General features: G+C 44.6%; 1 protein-coding gene across 4 annotated transcripts in view; it reads right to left on the minus strand.

Annotated features, from left to right (window-relative positions):
• EPB41 (erythrocyte membrane protein band 4.1) overlaps nucleotides 1-24,149 on the minus strand; it is a 796,630-nt gene that overhangs the window by 757,860 nt on the left and 14,621 nt on the right. For 2 of the 4 annotated variants that reach the window (XM_085647620.1, XM_085647608.1), the window contains exon 1: nucleotides 17,115-17,221. The exons of 1 other annotated variant lie outside the window; for it this stretch is intronic. The gene's annotated coding sequence lies outside the window, so the exon portion shown is untranslated. Of the gene's footprint in view, nucleotides 1-17,114; nucleotides 17,243-24,149 lie in introns of those variants that run through there. One more of the 4 variants, XM_085647621.1, reaches the window with a different exon arrangement.

Consider the following 24,149-nt stretch of genomic DNA (forward strand, 5'->3'; position numbering starts at 1 on the left):
TTTTTTCTCTAGTGGCCATCTTGGGTGACTTGTTTATTATGTAGCCCCCTAATTTCCTCATTTACTGCAGTATCCTCAGTAGAAAATGCTTTTTTTCTACTTCCATTCTATCAAGATGGCGTTCAGATGTGCCTCACTTTTGGCATAAATTCAGAATATCAGCACTCTACTTGCTCATTAGAACACTATAGTAAAGCTGCTGATCACCCTGGAGTTAACTGCGAATCTGCTGTGGGTGTTGAAAGTGCACGTTTCAGTCTGCAAGTCAGAATTTGTTAGTGAAATAGAAGAGGAAGATATTTGAGAACCCTCTCATTTTGTTCCTTACTGAATTAAAGGTTTTAAGTTCTACCAGTGATTCAATAACCATGGCTTCAAGTGTGCCATAGTTTTGTCATAATTATCACTGTTATCGCCATTGTTTTTCTTTAGAACACTAAGAGGCTGCAGTAGAACACAAGGAAATCAACTGAAAGGCTGCTCCTTTTGGAAGTACATGATTTAATGAGAATGTCAGACTTAATTTCATATGGCTGAGAAATATAGTGTGAATTTACAGACAATATGCTCTGCATTTTAGCTTCTGGAGCACCTTTCATAAGCTCCATGAGAAAACAGTTCTCTCTCATGAAATCCCAGCAAAAGGATTTTTGGAATTGTAAAATCACCTTACAATACACCACTATTCCTAAAATGAGCATGGTACCATCAACAAAATGATATTTTGTAACTAAACTCTGTTATCACCGTTTATACGTTCTCCTTTTTATGACCCTCAAAACCTGCCATTCACTACAATGCATTTTAATGGGGTGCTATCACATATATTGGTCCCAAGATGTCTACCAACACTTCCTGGTTGACGTGTCAGCAGCCAATCACATTTCAGTAGATTTTTAGGCTGCAAGATATCTATATTTTTAAAACTTGACAATCTCTAAAACTACTCAACAGATTTACATCAAATCACAAAAAGCACGCTTGCTGGACCAACATCTAGCTTTCTGCCAATTTTGGTGAAATTCCGTTCAGCGATTCGGGCTGTAGTCTTGTTCAAAAAATGAATAAAAAATCCCCATAGACATAACAGGTGGAAAATGTGTTTTGGTACCCCCCCCCCACCCCCCCTTTATTCTCTGCTCCCACTTGACGAATCACCCCGAAAATGTCAACATAGCAGCTGAACCAAATAGGGGAAGTTTTCTGTAAATTTTGTGAAGATTCGTCAAGTGGCACCTAAGTTAAAGGCTTTTCCTATGAGAACTTTGATCTTAACTATAACTACCTACTGGTGAGTGCCAGTAGGCGATAGATAGATATAGATCTCTATATCTCTCTTAACATCATTTGTCCACAAAGACACATTCCTCATCAGGTAGCTGTTTTAATTAGGGCTGACACAAATCCGGAACATTTAAGTAATGTCCTTTGCCTTATGCATTTCAGACTTTCTGGTCTTTGTTCACAGGCTGAATGTGTGGCATTACAAATAACGCGCCTTTAGAGCACCAATCCACATGCTAAATATAGTATTGCCCTCCGGTGGGCCTTGCAGGTAAGTTTGAATTCTGAATGCACGTTGGGATTAGCAGTTCTGCAGTGATTATACTTCCACTTCAGTGGGGTTACGCTGCCAAACATTTGAAATTCTTAATGTCCATATACCTCCAGTGGGCATTTCAGTGCCGGATTTATGAAATCATATTTCATTGCCTGGCCTGATGTTCCGTGACTTGGCTGCATTAATTTCATAGCCAAACTGACTCAAATTAACAATTGCTGCAGTGGTGCAATCTTGGCAGCCGGACCACCATAATACATCTTAACATCATTTGTCAACAAACAAAGACGCACTCCTCATCAGGGTGCTTTTTTTTTTAATTAAGACTGACAAAATCCGGTACATTGAAATAATTTCCTTTGCCTTCCGTGTTTCGGACTTTCTCGTTCACAGGCCGAATGTGTGGCATTACATACAATGTGGGGAAATATCGTTTTATTAATGCTGCTGACTCTGTACTCATATGTGTGCTACTGTGGGTGTGTGTGTTGTCCAGACTCCACAACCTACGTGACTTGAGGACACGCGATCAACTGGGAGTGTCGGCTTCTACCATGAAGAGAGATTTCCGATACAGCTGAATGGAGAAGTTTTTCGCTTTTGACTAAGGGCGTTATGTGACATTGAAAGGGTCAGCATTCCGCAGAGAGGCGACACTCATATTAGGTGCTTATTCAGCAGCCACCAAGAATTTTTAGCCACTGATGAAGGGAGTGCATCCTGAAATGCATTGGGCTATGGGCTACTGAAATGTTATCAACATCATTGTACAAAAGAAGGATTAAGTGTGCAAGGTTTATATGTAAAGGCATACATAACGTAATATTGTTATATCGTCAAATGTTATGTATTAGGTTGTCACAATACAGAATGACGTCTTTGTGAAATACATATGGTGAAAAAAAATTAAAATTTTGGTTAGATTATTTTATGAACAGAGTTTAATATTGAGTGATATATTCATTCAGTTGTGCTGGCGGGGTCCGAGGAATGTGCTCTTTGGCTTTAATATGGCATCACATACAACACATTTTTAGAGCACCATTCCAGTCGGACTTTCTCATCCTTGTTTGCAGGCTGAATGTTTGGCAGCGCAACCCCCACTGAAGAGGAAATATCGCTGTAGAACTGCTAATCCCAACATGCATCTGTATTTTTAACTTATCTGCAAGGCCCACCGGAGGACGTTATAGTTAGGAAATATAATTTAAATAAAAGTGGTTTTAGTTGGGCTCAGATTTCACGCGTACAAAACCACAGACATTCAGCAGTTATAATTACTGAGCAAACTATAACTATATTGCCCCCACAATGCACTGCTTATGACCTCACATAGTACATCACTCATGACATGGTTAGTGACATTACTGACATCATCCAGTGATTGGGAGTGTTTTCTTAGATATACTAAGGTATAACAACAGTTACATTTGTTTACTTTGTGTACTACTGCGGGATTCTATTTTAAAACAGATTATGTGAGTGTCTGTATCTGTTTGTGTGTGGCTCTATGGGTGAATAAGTGGGTGTGTGAGTAGCTATATGGGTTAGTAAGTGGCTGTGTGAGTGTCTGTATGGGTGTGTGAGTGGGAGTGTAAGTGGTTTATGGATGAAGTGAGTGGGTGAGATTATAGATGAGGGAGTGGTTGTGTGAGTTTTTGTATGGTTGAGTGGCTGTGTCAGTGGCTGTATGAGTAAGTGAGTGGCTGTATGGGTGAGTGTGTGTGTAAGTGGCTGTAAATGGTGAACGAGAGTGCATGAGTGGCTGTATGGGTGAGTGAGAAGGTGTGTGAGTGGCTGTAAATGATGAATGAGAGTGCATAAGTGACTGTATGGGTGAGTGAGCAGGTGCATGAGTGGCTGTATGGGTGAATGTAAGGGTACATGAGTGGCTGTATGGGTGCATGAATGGGTGTGTAAATGGCTGTATGGGTGACTGGGTGTGTGAGTGGCTGTATGGGTGAGTCAGCATCAGTATGTGTGAGTGAGTATGAGAGAGGCTCTATGGGATTGTCTCAGTGATTGTTTAGGTGACTGAGTGTGTGTTAATATTTGTATGTGTAAGTTAGTGGGTTTCTGAGTATCTATAGGAGTGAGTGACTGGGTGTGTAAGTGACTGAGTAGTGCGTGTGGCTCTATGCATGAGTGAGTGGGTGCACAAGTATTTATATGCGAGTGATTGTTTGAGTGGGTGTATGAGATGTTGCACGGGAGTGTAAATGGTTTTGTGGATGATATTAGTGATGTCATTTGAAATGTCATCAGTGATGTCACTAACCATGTCTGGAGTGATATAATATAAGAGGTCATAAGCAGTGCATTGCGAGGGCGCAAGTTATAGTTAGCTCAGGTCACTATTACTGCTGAATTTCTATGGTTTTGTACGAGTGAAATCTGAGCCTAACTATAACGTCCCTAGAACCTTTGAGGTTTTTTTTTTTTTAAAGCGAATTTCTAAGGTTTTTTATTCTATTTCCCAACTCGAACGTCCCTGTAACCTTTGTTTTTTTCCCAGTGAATGTTTATTTTTTTAAATGTTATTTCCTAACTGTAATCTGTGACCTTTGAGAGTGAGTGTCTCAGTGGGTGCATGAGTGTTTGAGCGAGTTTTGCTCATTTTCTACCTGTTTTTTACTGACTTAGGACCTTTATTTTCCCTCTTTCAGCTGACCTTTATTTTTCCTCTTTCTGCAAGGCCTGGGAGGAGCTTGCAGAGTTTCACTCCATGGAATTCTGTGGACCAACCGAAAAACTCAGCCCAATTCTGCTGAGTCCCGTGAACAGGCGGAATATTGCTCTGCCAGCCTTAAGTCCCCTTGGAAGCTGAGAGTAGTTGGGGCAATGAACCTCTCCTGTTACAGCCAGGAAGTACCCCACTGTGGAACTGATGGGACCTCAGAGGCTCCACCCCTTTCTCAACCACTCTGCAAAGGGACCTGCTGGTACACTACTGGTTGGGGGATTAGGTGTCCTCGGCTGCAGTGGGTCGCGGGGGGGGGGGGGGGGGGGGGTGCAAGAACCCCTATTGTTGCGACAAGTAAGACCCCCACAGCAGGACTGCCGAGACCTCATCTGAGGCCCCGCCCCTTCTCAACCACTCTGCAGAGGGGCCTCCTGGCACACTAGCAGTTGGGGGATGAACAGTCAGCTGCCCCCCCCCCGCACCGCGGGGTATGCGGGGCCTGTGTTACGCCACTGGGGATGAGGTCTGCTTGGCTGCTGAGGGTCATTGGAGACAAAGAACCCCTATTGTTGCCACAAGTACCCAACAGCAAGATAGCGGAGACCTCGGAGGCCCGCCCCCTTTCTCAATCACTCTGCAAATGTGCCTCCTGGCACACTACTGGCAGGGGGATGAAGTCCACTTGGCTGCTGAGAGCCAATAGGGGCAAAGAACCCCTTTTGTTGCCACTATCAAGTACCCCACAGCAGGATAGCTGAGACCTCAGTGACTCGCCCCCTTTCTCTTCAACAAAGCCTACAAGGGTGAATCCGCACAGCCCCCCTCCTTTTATAAAGATAAAGCCTAGGGGAGGTGGTGCTCCCCGGGGCTCGGGCCCACTTCAATAACACGCGCGGAAGCAGTGCTTGTTTATTTTTTTCTTTTCAATTTTGCTGCGAATTTGCAGCAAAATTGAAAAGAAAATATATTTTTTATCCTCAGCGGGGTCCTACCACATCTAGGGGATCTGGGAATTCCTACCCAGCCGCCATTTCTTTATTTTAGACATTTTATTGTGGGACTCATAAAAGCTTTCTTAACTGATAGAACACAAACAGTGTCCCTAGGAAAGTTCTACTCCAAACCTTTTTTTTTTTTTACCATATGGAGTGCCGCAGGGATCGTCCCTTAGCCCGACCCTCTTTAATTGTTATGTGGCGCCGTTGGCCCGCCTGATCAGATCCTATGGATTCAGTCTTACTTCATATGCAGATGACACACAAATTGTAGCGTCACTGCTACTGGGACAAGAAGTAGGAGTGAACAAGAAGTTTCATGACTGCATGGGAGCAGTCAAAACTTGGATGACACCAAATTGCCTAAAATTAAACTCAGGCAAAACTGAGATCCTTATGTTCGGAAATAAGGACAATTACTGGACCCCAGACTGATGCCCATCAGATCTGGGCACACTCCCTAAACCTACGAGGAAGGCAAAAAATCTGGGTGTTATGGTGGATTATAGACTGAGCTTTGAGGACCAGATAAATGCCACAACCTCGGCCACCTTTCACTCTCTTAAACTGCTTAAAAAGGTCAAATCTTTCCTGCTGGAAGGCAGTTTACGACCGGTCGTCTCATCCCTTATCTTATCACGGATGCATTATTGTAATGGGCTCTACCTGAATATCTAAGAGCGGTGCTTAAATACATTGCAGACCCTGCAAAATAAAGCAGCAAGACTGAGGACAAGTACCCCCAAATTTGCATCTGTCGCCAAGGAAATTTAAAGACTACACTGGTTGCCTATTAGGAAACGGGTGCAGTTTAAGTCTCTATGCATTGTCTTTGAGGCGCTACATGGCCAGGGTCCTGAATTTTTGATTTGCCAGTTTGATTGGTACACTCCCAAAAGAACTTTGCGCTCACTAGGAGCCAAACTTGTGTGCGTATCACCCACGAAGAAAGCTACGTGGGGGGTGGGGGGGGGGGGGGGGAGAGAGAAGTTTCATTACAGGTGCGGCCAAAGCTTGGAATGCCCTCCCTTGGACGCTGAGGAACTCCACTGACCTCCTCGCATTCAGGAAAGCACTCAAAACTTGGCTATTTAACTTATAGAATCCTCCAGCTACACCTTCCTGCAAAAGAGTTCTGAGTAGAGTTGAGCTACCAGAGCCCGGACACCCCCGGGTAGCCGTGCGCTCTATAAATATAAGTAACATAACATAACTCAGCTCAAGCCGAGTTCCTAGATGGCTGCCAACATTTCCTGGTTGCAGTGTTGGGAGCCAATCAGATTACAGCACTGGCACTGTGGGATCCGCATCCTTGTATGTCTATATTTTTTACCTTTAAAACCTCTAAAACTACTGAACGGATTTAAACCAAATCACAAAAAGCTTGATCTCCTGAACAATATCTACCTTTCTGCCAAATTTAGTGTAATTCCATTCAGCTGTTTGGGCTGTAGACGTGTTCAAAGCCCGTATGGGGGAAATGCGTTTTGGGACGCCCCCTTTTTCTTGGCCCCTGCTGACGGATCACCCCGGAACTTTCAATACAACAGCTGAACTGACTAAAGTATATGTTTTGAAATTTTCGTGAAGATTCGTCAAGCGGCGCTGAAGTTTTTGTTTGTAAAATCATTTTTATTGATATACAATTTTTGCACTGGGCCGTTTCATGACGCGTCTCTCCTGTAGGGGAACGGGTGCCTTGCGATGGTGGCGCGCCTGTTTCCTGTTTAAAGGAATGAAGAAACGTCGCCCATTGCATGGATATGTGGTGTTTACGGGTGCCTTTAATTTCTTCTGAACTAAGCGCCTCCTCCATGAGGCTCCCCATTTGCAAACCGCCCCCCTCCAGGCAGCTAGCAGTGGCCCTGCAGGTGCTCTCCAATGCATCGCTATGCTTCTTTTAGCAAGAAGGACCGCTAGGGATAGGAAGCGTGCCTCTACTTTTTGGTGCTTTCAGCGTTCGGTTTTGACTAGCGCACAAGCCTCCCACATATTAATGTCTGTAAGCCCTGTGACTTTTAAAAGAGTGGCATGTATTTTTGTCCAGTAAGCTCGGAGTATTGGGCAGTCCCAGAACATGTGGAGAAAGGACGCGTTGGGCTCTGGGCATCTTGGGCAAGTGAAGGGCGTGTTTGGGTAGTAATGTTGAAGTTTTTCGGGTATCAGGTAGGTGCGGTGTAGTATGTGAAATTGTATGTTTTTGATGCGGTAGTTGCAGGACACTTTTTGGGGGAACTCCAGTGCCCGCTCCCATTCTTTATCGTGGAGTGATCTCTGGATCTCTGTCTCCCATTTCTTGCGGAGTGGAGTGAGAGTAAGTGGGTTCAGTGCTCGCACCGCCTTATATAGCCACATCACCAGGTGTCGCCCAGGGCCCATCTGCAGGATTGCATGTATAACCGGGTGCATGGGCGGCTCTATATCTATTGTGCTCCACATTTGGCGGCAATCTTCTAGTAGCTGCCTATGTAAGAGGAATTGTCCAAGCAGCGCTACAGTTAATGGGGGAAAAAAACACTCTTCCTATGGAAACTAGGTCCTAACTACTGGCGGTCGCCAGTAGGTATAGTTAGGACCTAGTTTGCATAGGAAGAGGGTTTTGTTTTTTTGCCAATCTGGTAATATGTGCATGTGTGTATGTGTATATATAATGTTTGTATTTATGTATATATTTGTATACACAAATATAAAAAAAAAGCATGGCTAATATCAGGCATTGAAAAATGCTAAATAAAAAAAGGAGGAGGCTGCTGGACAATCACTTCCCCAGCAGCCAGAAGAGGAGGGCCTACAAAGGGAAGCACTATGGTGCAAGCATCAGAGGGTTTCCATGCCCTGGGTGTGAGGGCATGATGTTCACATTTGCTTAACTACATAGGTATTGCAGAGAATGTAAACATCACAAAGCCCACTCTAAAGGGGTTAAAAATGAAGCCTAATGTTTTAAAGGTGGTTCTAGGTTTAATGTATAGACAGGGGAGGCTTCTACAGTGGTGGGTGTTGGTTTGATCGGTACAGTGACCGAAAATGGGGTACAGCGAATGATTTTGGGCCATATGTAGGAAGCCTAATACCGGTCGGTAATGGCCGATTTTCGGTAAATATCCCGTTACCGACCGGTATTTAGGCTTTTGGTATGTAGGGGGCACATTTCAGGATTCGGTAATTTACCGAATCGGTAAAATTACCAAATCGGTAATTTTACCGATTCGGTAAATACCGAATCCTGAAATGAGATGTAGGGGGAGTGTGTCGTTGGTGTGGGGATTCGTTATTTACCACCAACTAAAAGTTGATGGTAAATGACGAATAGCTGGAAAAAAGCATTTTTGTGCACTTTGAAGTGTGCAATGTGGCAAACATACATGCCCTTAGGGCATGTATGTGCGCCACATTTGCACACATGGACGAATCAGGGGTGCAACAGGGTGTCAATGTGACACCCTGCCACCCATGATGATGCCTCCCCCATTACCGATTCGGTAATGGCAACTGACTTCCCATTCATTCCTATGGGCCTCCAGGCCCATAGGAATGAATGGGAAGCCAGTTGCCATTACCGAATCGGTAAATACCGATTCTAAAATACCGACACTTACCGATTCGGTATTATTTTACCTACATTACATTTACCGATTCATAAATACCGAATCGGTAAAATTCGGTATTTAAGAATCGGTAAATGTAATTTACCTACATATGGCCCTTTGTGACTTTTTCAAGTCTTTTAGTTTTCTATAGCAAGACCTATAGCATAGTACGTCATAGCCAAGGCGAGCGCGTACAAGTATGCAACCACCGTGGGTGAGTATCAGATGGAATTAAGAAGGTGGTCTTTTTGAGTAGATCCAATTGGTGCAACATAGCTTTATCTGGCTCTAAAGGCTGAGGTCTGATTTTCAGATGCTCAGGTTTCTGATCTTTGTTTAGCGACAATTTTTGCCAAAGTAAATGAGGCAGGAATATGGCAGCTACTTTTTACCAGGTACCCAAGCCCAGTCAGAGGATTATGTTTTGCAGATGGTGAGTTTTGTTCACTTTGACTCTGCCAGAAACTTTTGTGAATGGATTTTGTCTACAGTCTCCGGCCCAGCCTTCTTAAGACCAGGCTGGGCCGGACGCCCAGCGGTCACGCCGCCGGCGCGCCAAAGGCAAGCCCATCTGCGCCTTGCGCCAGGACCCCTGGTTGTCTCACCAGGGACACCTCTAAGACGGTCACCTATTTCAAGAGACAGCTCTTTAGCGATGCACGTCTGGCGAGTCTCACTGTCACATTATAAACCGGGGAGATGACACACTTAATCAGCTGCCTGTTTGCCCGACCTGCAGTTTTTGTTTATCCCCGGCAAAATCTTTCCCTACTCTTGCTGATGATTCGCCTCTTCCCTCTTCGTCCCTGGAGAACACTTTCTTAGGCTACCTCATGAACGCTAGATCCCGGATTAGACATTCAGTGGAGTTTTGTGATTTTGTCTCCTCTCACAGGCCAGATTGAGCCTTTATTACTGAGACATGGGAAAGGGAATGTTCCAGCCCTGATCTGGTCGATGCTATCCCTCTGGGATATATATTCTCACGATTTGACAGGGTAGGGAGAGTTGGTGGGAGGTTGGGGATTCTATTCAGGGATTCCTATACCCACCACACTGAGCCGCTAACTACTTCCTCCAACCCCTACCAAGCAATATACTTCTCTCTAAAAATACTCTCTTCAGAAAGCTTTTCCAGAATTTTAATCTATCGCCCAGCCTGGGCCTAGGTCACCTTTCACCCAGGTCCTCACTAATCGTATAGAACCCTACCTGGTGAAACCTAACTTGACGCTTTTGGGGGATTTTAATTTTCATTTGGAGAAGTCCTCCTGTAAAGACTTGCAAACTCTAATAGGAACCCTGGCTTGCTGTGGCTTACCACAATTGGTAAAAACCTCCACTAATGAGGTGGGACACATTTTGGACGGGGTGTTCTCTAATGACTCCCGCATCACGGTAATGGAGCCACTTCAGCTCTCCTGGTCAGCCCATTACGCTGTTCCTTCCTCGTTTGTGATTCCTTTTTCTCACAAGGTCCCAAACATAGGAAACAGAAAAATACTGAAAAGAAATGATAACCATCTTAATAAGGAAGCTCTCCTCACTACTCTTAATCTTCATTGGACTAGTTATTCTGAAGCCAATCTGGCATCTATAGAGTTCTCCAACTGGCTGTTGACGGCTATTGGCTCCCTCGCTCCCCTTAAAGAATACTTTGCAGGCAGAAAAAAGGCCACTGCCCCCTGGTTCCCAGATAAGCTAAGGAAGCTTAGACAATCCTGCCGCCATCAAGAAAGGATATGGCACCAACATTGCAACCCAACTGAAAGAGACCTCCATAAAAAGAAATTAGCTGATTACAAATCTGCTATCAAAGATGAAAAGTCCCTTTTCTACTCTCAAATGACAGAATCTCTTAGATCTTCGAAAGAACTATTCACTGTAATTAATTACCTTTCCTCTCCTCCCGTCTCTGCTTATATCGACAGTTCACAGGATCTCTGTGACAAGATGGCTAAATATTTTCATTCTAAGATTTCAGAAATATACTCTTCACGCACAACCTCAATTCAGAGCTGGTTAATACAGCCTCCACTATCAGCTCTGTTCTCATTAACTCCCCCCTTCCCAGTGAGGGAGAAGCAAAATTGGTCGCCTTCCCCTCCTTGTCCTCAGAGCTTACTGATCGTCTTCTTGGGGGCATTACTTCTGGTTCTTCCCTGGAACCTTGCCCCCTGAAGATTATGAAATTAGGAAGGGATATGATTGTCCCTCACCTTACCTCTGCGCTTAATGCAGCCATCGCATCGGGGCAGTACCCTCACACTTGGAAAAGAGAGTGGTTAAACAGTTACTAAAAAAGGCCACACTGGATCCCTCTGAACTAAAAAAACTACCGGCCTATTTCCTTGCTACCAGTACCAGCTTAGATTTTGGAGAAGCATCATAGCTCCTATTTGGAGCAATATTGTTTGCTTGATGGCTCCCAACATGGGTTTAGAAGTGGCCACAGCCCAGAGACCACTATAACATCTGCAATGAACGACATACGCATCCAGGTAGATGCTGGGTATACATCTCTTCTACTCCTCTTAGACCCAACTGCGGCTTTTGACACCATCTTGCCTACGAGACTGGTTAGTTGTCTTAGTGAGATTGGGGTCACAGGCACCACTCTGATGCTTCTGTCCTCATTTCTTACGGACTGGTCACAAAAGTTAAAATTGGATCACTATCTTCCCGACGCCACTCATACCTTCTGCAGAGTCCCACAGGTTTCATCACTGAGCTCAACCCTATTTAACATATATGTCGCTCCATTGGCCAAGGTTATTAGATCCTTTGGGCTAGAGGCACTGTCCTATGCGGATGACACACAAATTATTGTGTCAATTACCAACAGCGTTGAGGCGTCTGCTGCAAACTTCAAGAGCTGCATGCAGGCTGTGGCCTCCTGGATGGTAGACAACTATCTGCGACTCAATGGTAAAAAAAAGACAAAAGTCTTGATATTTGGTGGCCAACAATCCATTTGGTCCCACTCCTGGTGGCCCGAAATGCTCGGCTCCTGTCCCAGCCTAGCTCCAAATGCAAAGAATCTTGGTGTTATAGTTGACAGTTCTCTCTCCTTTAATCCCCAGATCCACAGAACAGTCTCCACCAGTTTTGGCATCATCAGGATTCTTAGGAAGATCTTTCCTTGTCTCTACCTTTCTTCCCAAAAGCAGGCAGTGGTGGCCTTGGTCCTGTCCAGATTGGATTATTGTAATGCGCTCTATCTGGACATCAACAGGGGTTCCATCCACAAACTGCAGCTTGTACAGAATGCAGCGGCCAGACTTGTAATGGATCTTCCCAAATTCCAGTCTGTTGTGGCATCCATTCGTAAGTTACACTGGCTTCCCTTGGGAAAGAAAATTCTGATGAAGGCCCTTTCCCTTGTCCATAAGGCTCTTCACAACTCTGGCCCCTAAGGCATTAAACGGCTCATCCTACGGTATGTCCCTACCAAACATCTGCGGTCTGCCAGCAAAAACTAGCTGGTAGTTCCCAAGTTCAGGAGAGCTGGGGGGAGGGGGGGGAATAGCTTTTTCCTGTTGCTGCTTCTAAGCTCTGGAATTCCCTCCCCTGTCGATCTCTGGGAAAGACTCTTACCTTTTGTTTCGTAAGGCATTAAAAACATGGCTTTTCACCCTTTAATCGTTGGGTCCCTTCTGTGCTCCTCTCACATCTGTACCTATCCGTAGCACCTTGACGCTCTTGGGCAAAGTTCACGCTTTACAAGACATATTTATTCATTCATTCACAGTGACTTGCGGATAAATTGGTTTGTCATTTGCATGAGAATAGAAAAGGAGTAAGTGGGTTCTAGGTGGTTCAACAGGTCTTTTGCATACATTATGAAAAAGAGGGCTGAAGGGAGAGTCCCCTTATTGTACACAGCAGATGACAAGGCTTGTTAGAGATGTTACATTTCCTAACCCGATTTGTGAAATTTCTATCACGAAGGATTTACAAAACTTTATTAAATGGACACGGGCATAAGCTACCGATTGGTGTAGAATGATATGGTGGTCCATCACACTGAAAGTGGGGAATAGGATCAAACGTTTAGTATTTCTTGGTTGGCCATGTCTAAAGTATTGCCCCAGACATTGTTGACTAAGGTCGCTTCTGTCCTGTGCTTACAGTACAATCCAGTTGTTGACATCTACAATGTTGTGTATCTATAAATAAGCACGGAGTTGGTGATGCCAGACTCCAGGGTCAAAGTGATAGCTGTAAGGAACTGCGCGGTAGAGTTTTTCAGGAGATTGAGGGGAGGGGAGGGTCAGGTAGTGTTTCAGTGAGATGGACACATTGGTAGTTTGAAGGTATCATTTTTTTTTAGCAAAGATTACCATGGATGGGGCTAATGTTTGAATGTTATAATACAAGGGCAGCGGCTCAGGTCCCTGGGACACGAGTTTCTGCTGGATATGAGCCTTTCATTAGGGGTGCAAGTCTTGCAGCGACAGCTTCAGAGAATGCAATCTTGGCCAGGGGAAGGAGAGGGAGGAGATTAATAGGTAAGGGTCTGAATAGGAGAAAGTGGGACAGCTCTAATTTTGTCATCACTAATCAATGAAGATTATGTCTATGGAGTCTTACAGTTCCTGAGTTTAAGGAACAGATGTGGTGCAGTGGGTGGGGTCCATGAAGGTTTGAACCACTTTAGTAATTTTGAGAGGAAAGTTCACCACTTTCAGGAATTAGCATCACAAGACCTTTTTTGTGCTGTGAATATGACTAAGACAGTGATCTGTGCCAAATCGGCGCAAACTGGGTCAAGGTATCCAACACCACCAATCATTTTGAAACTTGAACTTGAAAGCTAGACACAAGGGACAAGTGGTAAATAAACGGTGTCCAATTATGAGGAGTACTGGTGGACACTCAAGAGAGAAGCATCAGACGATCTGAAGGTATGTACTGTTTATAAATACATTCATTCTCTGGCTAGGTGTTATATTTGATCTGTTTCATTATGTACCCAACCATTGCTTTGCTTCACTGTACTTTCTACCTATACCTCGTCCATACTGTACATTATCTCTATTTCACTAATTTTTCTGTTAGTCTCTACAGCCTTAAAGTATGGAATAACCTACTGGTTTAGATTAGACCAGCTTCGTCATTGGCTACTTGTAAAAATTCGCTAAGAGAATACTTTGCATCATCATGCAATTAGAAGCGAGCTGGCCTCTGCTAATTGTCAGCTTTATGTACTATTATTACTAAATCGTTATGGGCTTTGTGGGGGGGGGGGTAAGCACAGCACTATATAAATAACTAAACTCAAAGGGCTAACGGCCAGAGTTCTCTAGGGGCAAGAGGTGGAATTTTAAAGTGATAGAAAGCTGGGAGCAGTGGGTGAGTACAGGTGGCAATCATAATTGGGGACGGTGAGGTTATGTTCAATGGTCAAAAATACAATCTCAAAGGGCCCAACACAGGAACAATCTCAAAAGTGCAAACGGAAGGGGCGATGTCAAACAGCTACAATAAGAAAAGGTCATGGAGAGGGGCCATCTCATAGGGGCAAACACAGCGGGTGATCTTAAAGTGGCAATCTCGGCAGGTACGGCCTCACAGGGGCATGGATAGCGGGCGCTGTCTCACAAGGGCAAAATTTGGAAGCTCTCAAAGGGTACTCAAAGGAGTAAAAACTAGGAGTTATCTCAAAGAGGTAAACAAATAGGGATCACAAATGAGCAATCCACGGAGGAGACACAAGAGGGTAAACTTGTGAGATTTCAAAGTGGTAAAAAGAGGAATCGATCTCAAAAAGGGGGACATCGGGAACACCTCAAGGAGGTGTACATTGGAAACTCTCTCAATGGGACATTGGGAATAATCTTAAAGTGGCACGGGGGGGGCAGCGGCCTGCAAGGTGTACCCCTTCCCCGGGGTGCTTTGGCACTTGGGACAATCCAGGCCTCGGTGGGTCCTTGATTGGTTAACTCAAGTAGCATGGGCGGGGTAAAAGTGACAGTTGAAGACAGTCTGAGGTGACATTTGAGGTGCACTGTGGTCCCATTAGGAAAGCAAAGTTTTGTGCCCCCTGCCAGTGTTTGTGTCTAGCCACAATTAGCTGTTGAATTCAGGTGGGATATTGGGTTTTGACCTGTCTCGTGATTACTGTATGTTTCCTGGACCCTTTGCTAGGCATTATATTTTGCAAGAATTATAGGGAGAGAGGTTAGGTTTCTTTGTCACTTAGGATAGGTAGCAGGTAGACCCAAGACTCATACATTGGGCTCAGAAAGGTTTGGGGCTTTGCTGGGAGCGGGTGGAGGGGACCTTGCAACAGGAAGCTGATAAGGGCAGCTGGGTTCAAGTGTTGAAGGATGGGAGTGAAAAGAAAGGAGTATTGCTGAATGGTTGAGGGCTGTTTAATGTGAGGGGTAGGCTTTAGGGTGGTGGGGGATAGTTTACTCGATGTATTAGTGAAGCGCGATTATTCAAATTGATGTAATATTTAAAGAAGTTCAACTTCTTCCCTGTCCTCAAAGCGCCCATTTACTGTGATGGAGAGCCCAGTTATTTATTGTTCCATATTGGCCGATAGAATGTGTACATGGAGTAAACTCAAGGGATAAACACATTGAGACATCAGGAAGGTTCTAACCACATGTGCAGATCTGAAAATGAGTAAACTGATAGAAAGATCTGAAAGGGGTAAATACATTTAGCGATCTTAACAATAATAAACGTGCGGTGATCCTGAGGAGCAAACACATGGCTTTCTCCGACACTGCTGTGTTGGTGAAGGCCCACTGCTGAAAACCGTTGCAGTGAAGAGACCGCAGCATCATCATTGGAAATAAACCAGATTCAAATTAAGCATTACAAAAACCTGACACGATGTATGCGTAAACTTCAACACTGTCATAGTATGCACTTCGGGATAACACTCCTGCTGCAACTTCATGAATACCTCTCTCCTTGGAGGTGTCTACTTGCTATGGTGAAGTAGAAGTAACAACACCTCGAATCAATTCAGTTGTGCCCAATTAAGTATCGCTTCGTGAATTCAATGGGGGAAAGATCCAAATGCTCTAATATAAAAGCAGAAACTTTCAACACTTACAACGATAACACTTCCATGCTAATGACTGATAGAACACAAATATAGTGAGCTCTATTCTGTCCGGCGGTCTTTTAAGTTGTTCCGTAAATAATGTTTTCAAGAATACATTTGATTTAGTTAACACCGCCAATAACTATAATACCATACACGACACAAAAAATACCAATAACTCGAGAAACGTTCCAAGCAAAAATCATCTTGCTATGAATAACACTTAACACAAATAACAACTGTGCTCGTTATGCTCATAAAGATCTTCCTGATAACTAAAATGTATTAGTAGAATTATGGTACCTACAATTTTGCAAGCCAGTGGCACTAAGTTGATGGCAGAGCATGGTTATTTTATTATTCAAAAGTGCTAACTTTACTCACGGAAGTTACAAACAGAATAAACTTAGCTATGGCAGATGTTAGTAGTTTTGCACAACACAGAATGTGCTAGAAACAATTGCTGGAGAGAAATTCAGAGATCAGGGATAGTGTGTGTGTGGTGTGGACACTGCTAGGGACAAAGTACTGGACTTCTAGTCACCAACAGTTCCTCGCGGACGGCCTCAGCCATTACCTTGGGTCACTGGAACCCCGATTGCCCTTCCTTCAGGGGTCACATTACCCGCTACCACGACCAATGTAGGTACCAGGAGCCCATAGAGGTCTGTCCCCCGCTGGTCAGCCTGAGCTCTTGTGGTTTTTAGGGACCACTACAGGGCTACTCCCTAATGCAGCATAGGACTCCCCCCATAAGTCCCGGCCCTAGAATAAACAGCCACTTCTTGCCTTAGATACGGATGCCGCTCCCACGTACCACATACCCTAAGCTGTTACTCAACTACCAACCAACCCTGTACTTCTGTCCTACATACCCGTGCCTCACACTCATATATACCCCTCCACTAGCCCGAAAACCCACCCGCATACGGCGTCTCTTGCCGATGACTTGAGTCCAAACATAAAAACACCGACACTTGCCCTTCCTTCAGCCACCTCCCTTCCTATTCTTTCGTCAGTCCCTACCTACTCCTTATCCGGTTTCTATCTACGCCCCGGATACCCTTCGGTTCCTTCTACAGGTCCCAACATCCACACCCTCCGCCACTTCCCAAGACACCTTCGTCCTTGAGCCTCTCTTCTTCCTCCCACCCCGGTAGCCGAGAAGTACCGCTTGTTTGGGCTCCCTCCCTCCCACCCCCGGAGTTCAGCACGTTACCTGTGCCCTTGGTCCGCTGCAGGTCCCACTGGCCCCGCCTATAACCCTGCCCAGCACCTGCACTGAACCGCCTCAGAAGCACGCGCACACGTCACGCCTCAGGTCCGTTGCCAGGAGTGATAGGGCGGTACTACGTAGCCTTTCCCAGAGAACGCCGCTTGCTGCTCCTAAGTGGTGACTAGCACTATCAGTCACAGTTTCTTCCCACCTTCTTCCCATTCGATTGGGCAGCTTTCGCTGTCAGTCAGAAACCCCCAAACACAAACTTTCTGTCTCCACACCGTCCACCTGCAGCAGAGGGGGCGGCCATAGTTCGCAGACTGATTGTATTCAGACTCAATGAAAATGAACAAGGAACGGATAAGCCCCGCCTTAAAACTGCTATTGGACACAATCCCAGTCCATCGCGGAATTACCCCAATTCTCCATGGACAGGAGATGGTTGCACGCCCAAACGAGGAAGTAAAATATAGGTTGGGGAACCTCTATAAATCAGTTAATAACATTTTGGTGTTATGTCTTTAATCCAAAATTATTAATGATTGCCTGCTATTCTGAATGATTGTTTTCTTGAACTGCGATATAATTATAATTATCTTTAAGTATTCTAAATATAATGGTTTATTATGGTGCTTATGCCTATGACTCTTCACATTAAAGTTGTTACCATTCTGTCTGTTTTCACCAAATATTCATAACTATATGTATTTGTTGTAGTTGTTGCCATAATTATCTGCATAATATTCCCTTTGTTATTGCTACAAACGTCATCTTCAAAAAATGTTTTTAATTTTAAATGATCCTGTTGACCAGCATTTCATGAATACTGATTGACCTATTGATTAGAAACTTTTAAAACACACAAACTACAAATATTTAATTTTTTAACACTACCCAAAGGGAGTCAACGAGAGACAATCTGATGAACGAGTGGGGTCAGTGTAGGAAAGGAGTTTTCAAAAAAGGCTTTTCTGCCAGTGTTGCTGGACCAATTTTCAGAGTGGGGTGCTGACCATTGATGATAGTGTAATAAAAAGGGATTTTGAGAATTACCTATTACTGACAGAGTGAGTGCAGCCAATTGCCCATACTACCCCCCCCCCATGAATGTGGAGAGACTTGCAAACACATTTATAAAAACATGGATTCTCGTGGTGATCTTTGAAACACTGTTGTGTATATATATAAAACGCAGTAATCTACTTAACTAACATGCAATTGACAACGGCAGAAACAACAATCCTGGGATTAGGACTATCATATTGCCCACCCTGCAATTTTAACTACGCGGATGTGAGGATGGATACCTATCGGTTCGTGAGGAAACTCAAGCTCAATAAGTTCCATATGTTGCAACCCAAAAAGAAAATTGCTTTGCCTTCAGATAAGAATCCTACCAGCCCTTCCCTGTTGACAGCTGGGTATTTGGATTTATTTGAGGATGCTTGGTCTCTGCAAAATGAGCAAGAAGGAGTAATACTGGACAGTGAACGAGTGCAGTTGGGAGACAGAGGGGCTTGTGAAACGCCCTTCAAACCTAAATCAGTCTTCCAGCCAATCATGCTGCACGATCATTTGGATGTGTATCACAAGCTTGTCACCCAAGATTTGAAAAAATTGTACATTGCCACCAATAAAGTCCGCCATGGGATTAATAAACAAAATCTCTTTTATAAGCAACTTATGAGAAAGTTGGAATCTGACACCAACATTATTGTAAGACAGGCGGACAAGGGGGGTAACGTGGTCTTATGGCCACGCCAGCTTTATATGGAAGAAGCTGGACTACAATTAGCTGACATAGCTTGTTACAGAAAAAGCAACATCCACACCGTAAAAGCAGCATGGAATGATCATTACCTTAAACTACTTGCTTGGAAAAGTGGGGGGCTGTTAACCGATGCAGAATATCGGTTTCTAAAGAAAGAACATCCAGTCATCCCCACCTTTTGCCTAATACCAAAGGTTCATAAAAGTACTGTAACACCGCCCGGTAGACCCATCATCTCTGCCATAAATAGTGCAATGGAAAACACTTCCAAATACATAGACTATTTTCTTCAGGATTGGGTCCGGGGATTGACATCCTTTGTACAAGATACATCTGATTTCTTACGTAAAATAGAGCATGTAGTGTGGAGTCCAGATATGCTACTAATGACTATTGATGTAGCATCACTCTACACCTCAATTAGGCATTGTGATGGTTTAAAGGCAGGAGAGCACTATTTGAATCTGCGACCGATGAAATGTGCGGCACATAACAGAATGTTGATCTCAATGGTATCTGCATGTCTTGAACAGAATTTCTTCCTTTTTAACAATCAGATTTAGCATCAAGTTAGGGGAGTTGCAATGGGGGCCTGCTTCTCCCCCAGCTACTCATGTTTGCACATGGGGCTGTGGGAGGAGCAGGTCCTGATGGGAAGATACAAGGCATCTATGGAAGATCATGCTATTGTTTATCTAAGATACATTGATGACCTGTTCTTTATTTGGAGGGGCACAGAGCAAAGTGCGCATGAATTTGTGGACATGCTTAATGTAAACTGCTTGAACCTACATTTCACATCAACCATAAATGACAGGTCAGTCGGCTTTTTAGATGTAGAGGTGTATGTGGACAACAATTCCTTAGCAGCTCGGATGTGGAGTGTGAGAGTGCACAGGAAGCCAGCAAACTTTGTTTTTTGGCCAGGGGCTACCCACTAAATATGATTGACAGTGCTATTAAGAAAACGAGAAACCTGTCTAGAAGTGATACATTGATCCCTAAAGTTAAGCAATCTGTGCAAAGTAACACTACTTTTAGTATTCATTCTAGGATCATCTTAACTTTTAGCAGGCAACATCAGGAGCTCAGGAAGATTTTCAATCGTAACTGGAACCTGGTACAGGGGGATCCGGTTATTGGTGGTTTAGTTGCAAAGAAACCAGCATTAACATTTAGAAAATCATTCTCTATGAGCAATAGTTTGGTGAGCAACAGCCCTGAGGTGGCCATTCCAACAACTTGGTTGGCTCAAGTTAAGGGATTCAGAAAGTGCCCTAGTTGTACGGCGTGCAAATTTGGATGCAGCAAGACCCATTTTTCCAGTCCTTTCAAATCTGAACCAATCCTGATAAATAAAAGATTGACGTGTAAAACTGAGTTTGCCGTGTATGTGCTGGAGTGTCCGTGTGGGCTTAGGTACGTTGGTAGTACCAAGTTACCGACCCACAAAAGGATACTCCAGCACATTAGGCTATTACTGGCAAAGATCAGGCTTATCCTGTCGCTAGACATTTCGAGCAGAAACATGATAGTAACCCGAATTTTCTCCACTATTTTGTGATCGATACGGTGTTACCTATGAAACGGTGGAGTCGACGGACTCATGGTTACGCACCTGCGCGCTACGAGAGGTACTAGACCTGATACGATTTTAGCAGCTTACACAGCAACCCCACACATTTTCCTACTCCCTGCTGACGAGAGGCAACTACCTCGAAACACGTGTCCAGGGATGGCACACGCCACGCATACTTGCATTCACACTCGAGCATAGGTGTATCCGCCGACGCTGACCTTCAGGGACCATTTTCATTGGGGGAACACGCCTGGTAGGTGTAGCAGTGTGCGACCAATCTGGTTTACCTATGAAACGTGGTGGTAATTGGGAGGCGAAATTGCGCCTCCTGGAGACACGTTACATTTTAGAGCTCGACACAAAAAATCCGGCTGGATTAAATGCTAGTGAGGATTTTTATACCTGTTTATAGTTTCCCATTCATTGTCATTAGGTGAATTTTAATGTGGGCTCACATTACGATTTAAATGAGAAATACAGCTGCTTTGTAAATAATCTGGTCATGTTTATATATATATATTTTTTTTTTAAGTGAAACACTTTTTTTTTTAATAATCAAGAAACGATAGTCTAAGATGATATTGGATATACTCTCTTTGTGGATAAGTATTTGTAAACAGGAGTGCCTGTAATAGGTCTCCCTGTTTACATGTTTTATATAATTTTGCACTGTTTTGCACATAATTTTTGTAGCGACATTTTGTATGTAAATTACAGGACATTATTTATGACGGGCATAGGTTGAAAAAGGCCCACTTGGGCATAATTGTTTGCACAAACATTAACAGCACTAAGAGCCTTAATGAAAAAGCAATTACTTGATTACTGTGCGCATTGTTGGAACAGTTGATATGTGAATCAGTACTTTCAACACAAATGAATGTGGTGAATTGAGGAAATTCTGTTTAGAAATCCTACAGTTGTATAGTTATACATATCACTGTATCGAGCCTTTACTATCTATGTGTTTTAAGGAAAGTATTACTTTTTAACTGTTATAAGCATATATATTTATTCATATTTATATTTATATATTTATTGAATGATGCTTAAATTATTACGCATGATTATTTGCACAGTACTCGTGTTGAAGCTGCTAGTAGTAACTTGTTGCTTTCTATGCTGAATGTTGCACTATGATGATGTCATTTCCTGTCATGGTACCTTAAATGCTGCCTTTTCCTGTTGCAACGCGTCATGTGATCAAGACCCGAGTGGGGGTCGAAACGCGTAATGGCGGTCTGGCTGGGCGATTAAATAAAGCACTTTGATTGGCACCATCTTCAGGGTCCGCTCTTCGTCATTTTCTGTCCAAGTGAGGCAGCTGCAGGCGGCGATTTGCACACACATATATATATATATGTATAATATGTTTATGTATGTATATATGTGGGTAAAACTGCACTCAAGAGTATGTGGTATAGTTGTGCCTGGTTATTTGTACAAACCACATTATCAGATGACTTTAATGGACACAGAAATTACCTTAGGCAGTAACAATTGCCTCCACAATTGTAGTGCAACCTCATCTCAACATTATCCTTAAACCTGGCTGTAGGAAGGTGGATATCTGACTATGGTTACCCCCAACTTTTTGCCTAGTGTCTAGCTGGTTTTTCGACTTAGTTGGCCTGAGATCCTGCCATTCAGGGTCTCAGGCTGTCTGCTCTCTCTTTAAAATGGACTCCATGTACCCTAGGTACATAACCAATTGGTAAGGATCACCTTATTGGACCCTGTACAGTGTACCCTAGGTACCCAGGGCATAGGTGTACCCTAGGCCTCCCAGGGGCTGCAGCATGTATTATGCCACCCCTGGTCTGGCCTTCCAATCAGACACAACTGGCTGATCACTCAGCTGGGGCAAGGTTGTGTAATCACCCCTTGCTTAGATATAGTATGCCTATATCTACCCTTATATATAGACACATGTGTACCTATCAGTCACTCCTATGGCAGGCCTTAACAATCCTGGAGGCAGAGTGCTTGGTAACATGTGAGATGGTGCTCTAGCATGAGCTGAGCCTGTCTGCAGCTTTCGGAACCAAGTCCTTATAGCTGTTCTATGATATAGCCTACCATATACTCTTAAAGTGCCTTATAATCTTAAACGGTTATGGTAACTATGGTTTGGCTTTATCAAAACATGTCGTGTAAGGTGTCTTAACACTTTGGAATAATACCCCCATACCATTTCTGGTGATGAGGATATTATTCCTCCCTTCTAGAGGGAGAGACATGTTAAAATCCTACTTTGCTGTTTAACTCTAACCAAAGCCTCAGCATCACAAAATGGATGCTGCTGCCACAGACACAAGTCTGACCTCCTGCAGCTGGGAGTGATCCCAGCCAGGGAGGCCTGGACAATAGGTTTCCTGCTTGGGGAGGTGCTAGCACCTCCCCAGACAGCCTTTAGTGTATTGGGGCAGGGTGGGCTGAAAGGAATGAGACATGCCTGGGGCACACAAGGTGTTCCTTGCATAGTCCAGTTCAAACCGGCGCTGGGGCACTCCAGCCCCAGCTCTGGCGCGAAACTGGACAAAGGGAAGTGGGTGTAACCAACCCCCTCCCAGGTCCCACCCATAAGGCGTGACCTAGCAGGTATCCCAGCCCCCCAGATTAGTATAAGAGTGGGAGTTGGGCCTCAAGACTTTAGATTATCCTGAACCTGCAAAACTGAACAGAAACTCTGGACCTTCGACATTCGACAAAAGAAGAAGACTGAAGAATCTCCCTTGTAGCCAAGGAGTGGCTACCCTGTGCAAACAGGCACCACCAAGAGACTACCCTTTGCTTTGCCCACGTTCTACGAGGAACCGACTGCAGAGCCTGACCAGAGCCTTGACTTCCAGACTTCTCCGACCCTGATCCACATCTACAGCAGAGCTGAGATCCGTGGAGGCGACGAGCGACGTGGGACCGGCTACCTGGAAAAAGTGGCTAGTAACTTAAAGCGCAGCTTCTGAGGTAGCCTCGAAGTTGTGCACCGGGGATTGAGAAGCCCCAACCCCAAGCACCATCTGCACCGAAGATCAGCCCCCCACACTCCACGAGTCCTGCGTGGGGCCCTTCAGCATTTTCCTGCTTGCCGCGTCTGTCCGGTTGCTTGCCCGCTGGCTAGTGGCCTTTGTGACGACGCTCCCTGAAATCTTCTGCGCTGGTTTGGCTCCTCCAGACCGGCTCCCGCTTCTCTGCAAAGAAGAAGCACCCCAGACCTTCCTGGTCTGCACCAGAAGCAAGTCCTCCGTTCTTCGTGGGTTCCGCTTGCCAAGGCTTGGTGAGTCCTAGTCCAACTTCGACGCCGCCGACAGCAAGAGCCTTCGTGGGACAGCTCGCCTCCTGGTCCTGGTCGTCCTCGACGCTTCCTGGTCCTCCTGGCTGCAGCGACAAGCTTCACCTTCACCTGCAATCTTCACGACATCGCCTGGTTCCTTCCTGGTTCCACGTGGTCACTGGCTAGTGACCTTGACTCTGTCCCTTCTGCTTGCAGGTTTCCTCTCTTCTTGATCCCAGCCTTGGGATCCACCGGACACTCTTCACTGACTGCCTGTCAGCATCTTTCTTCAGGCATCCATAGGAGTCGACGACGAAAACTACGCATCTTCACCCCTATGCACCCGCAGCCTGTGGGCTAGGTAACTTGGGTACTCCGGTGCTCATCAGGATAGTGACTATCCTAGTGTCT

Source organism: Triturus cristatus, chromosome 3_2 (assembly GCF_964204655.1).
Source record: "Triturus cristatus chromosome 3_2, aTriCri1.1, whole genome shotgun sequence".
Lineage (NCBI taxonomy): Eukaryota > Metazoa > Chordata > Amphibia > Caudata > Salamandridae > Triturus > Triturus cristatus.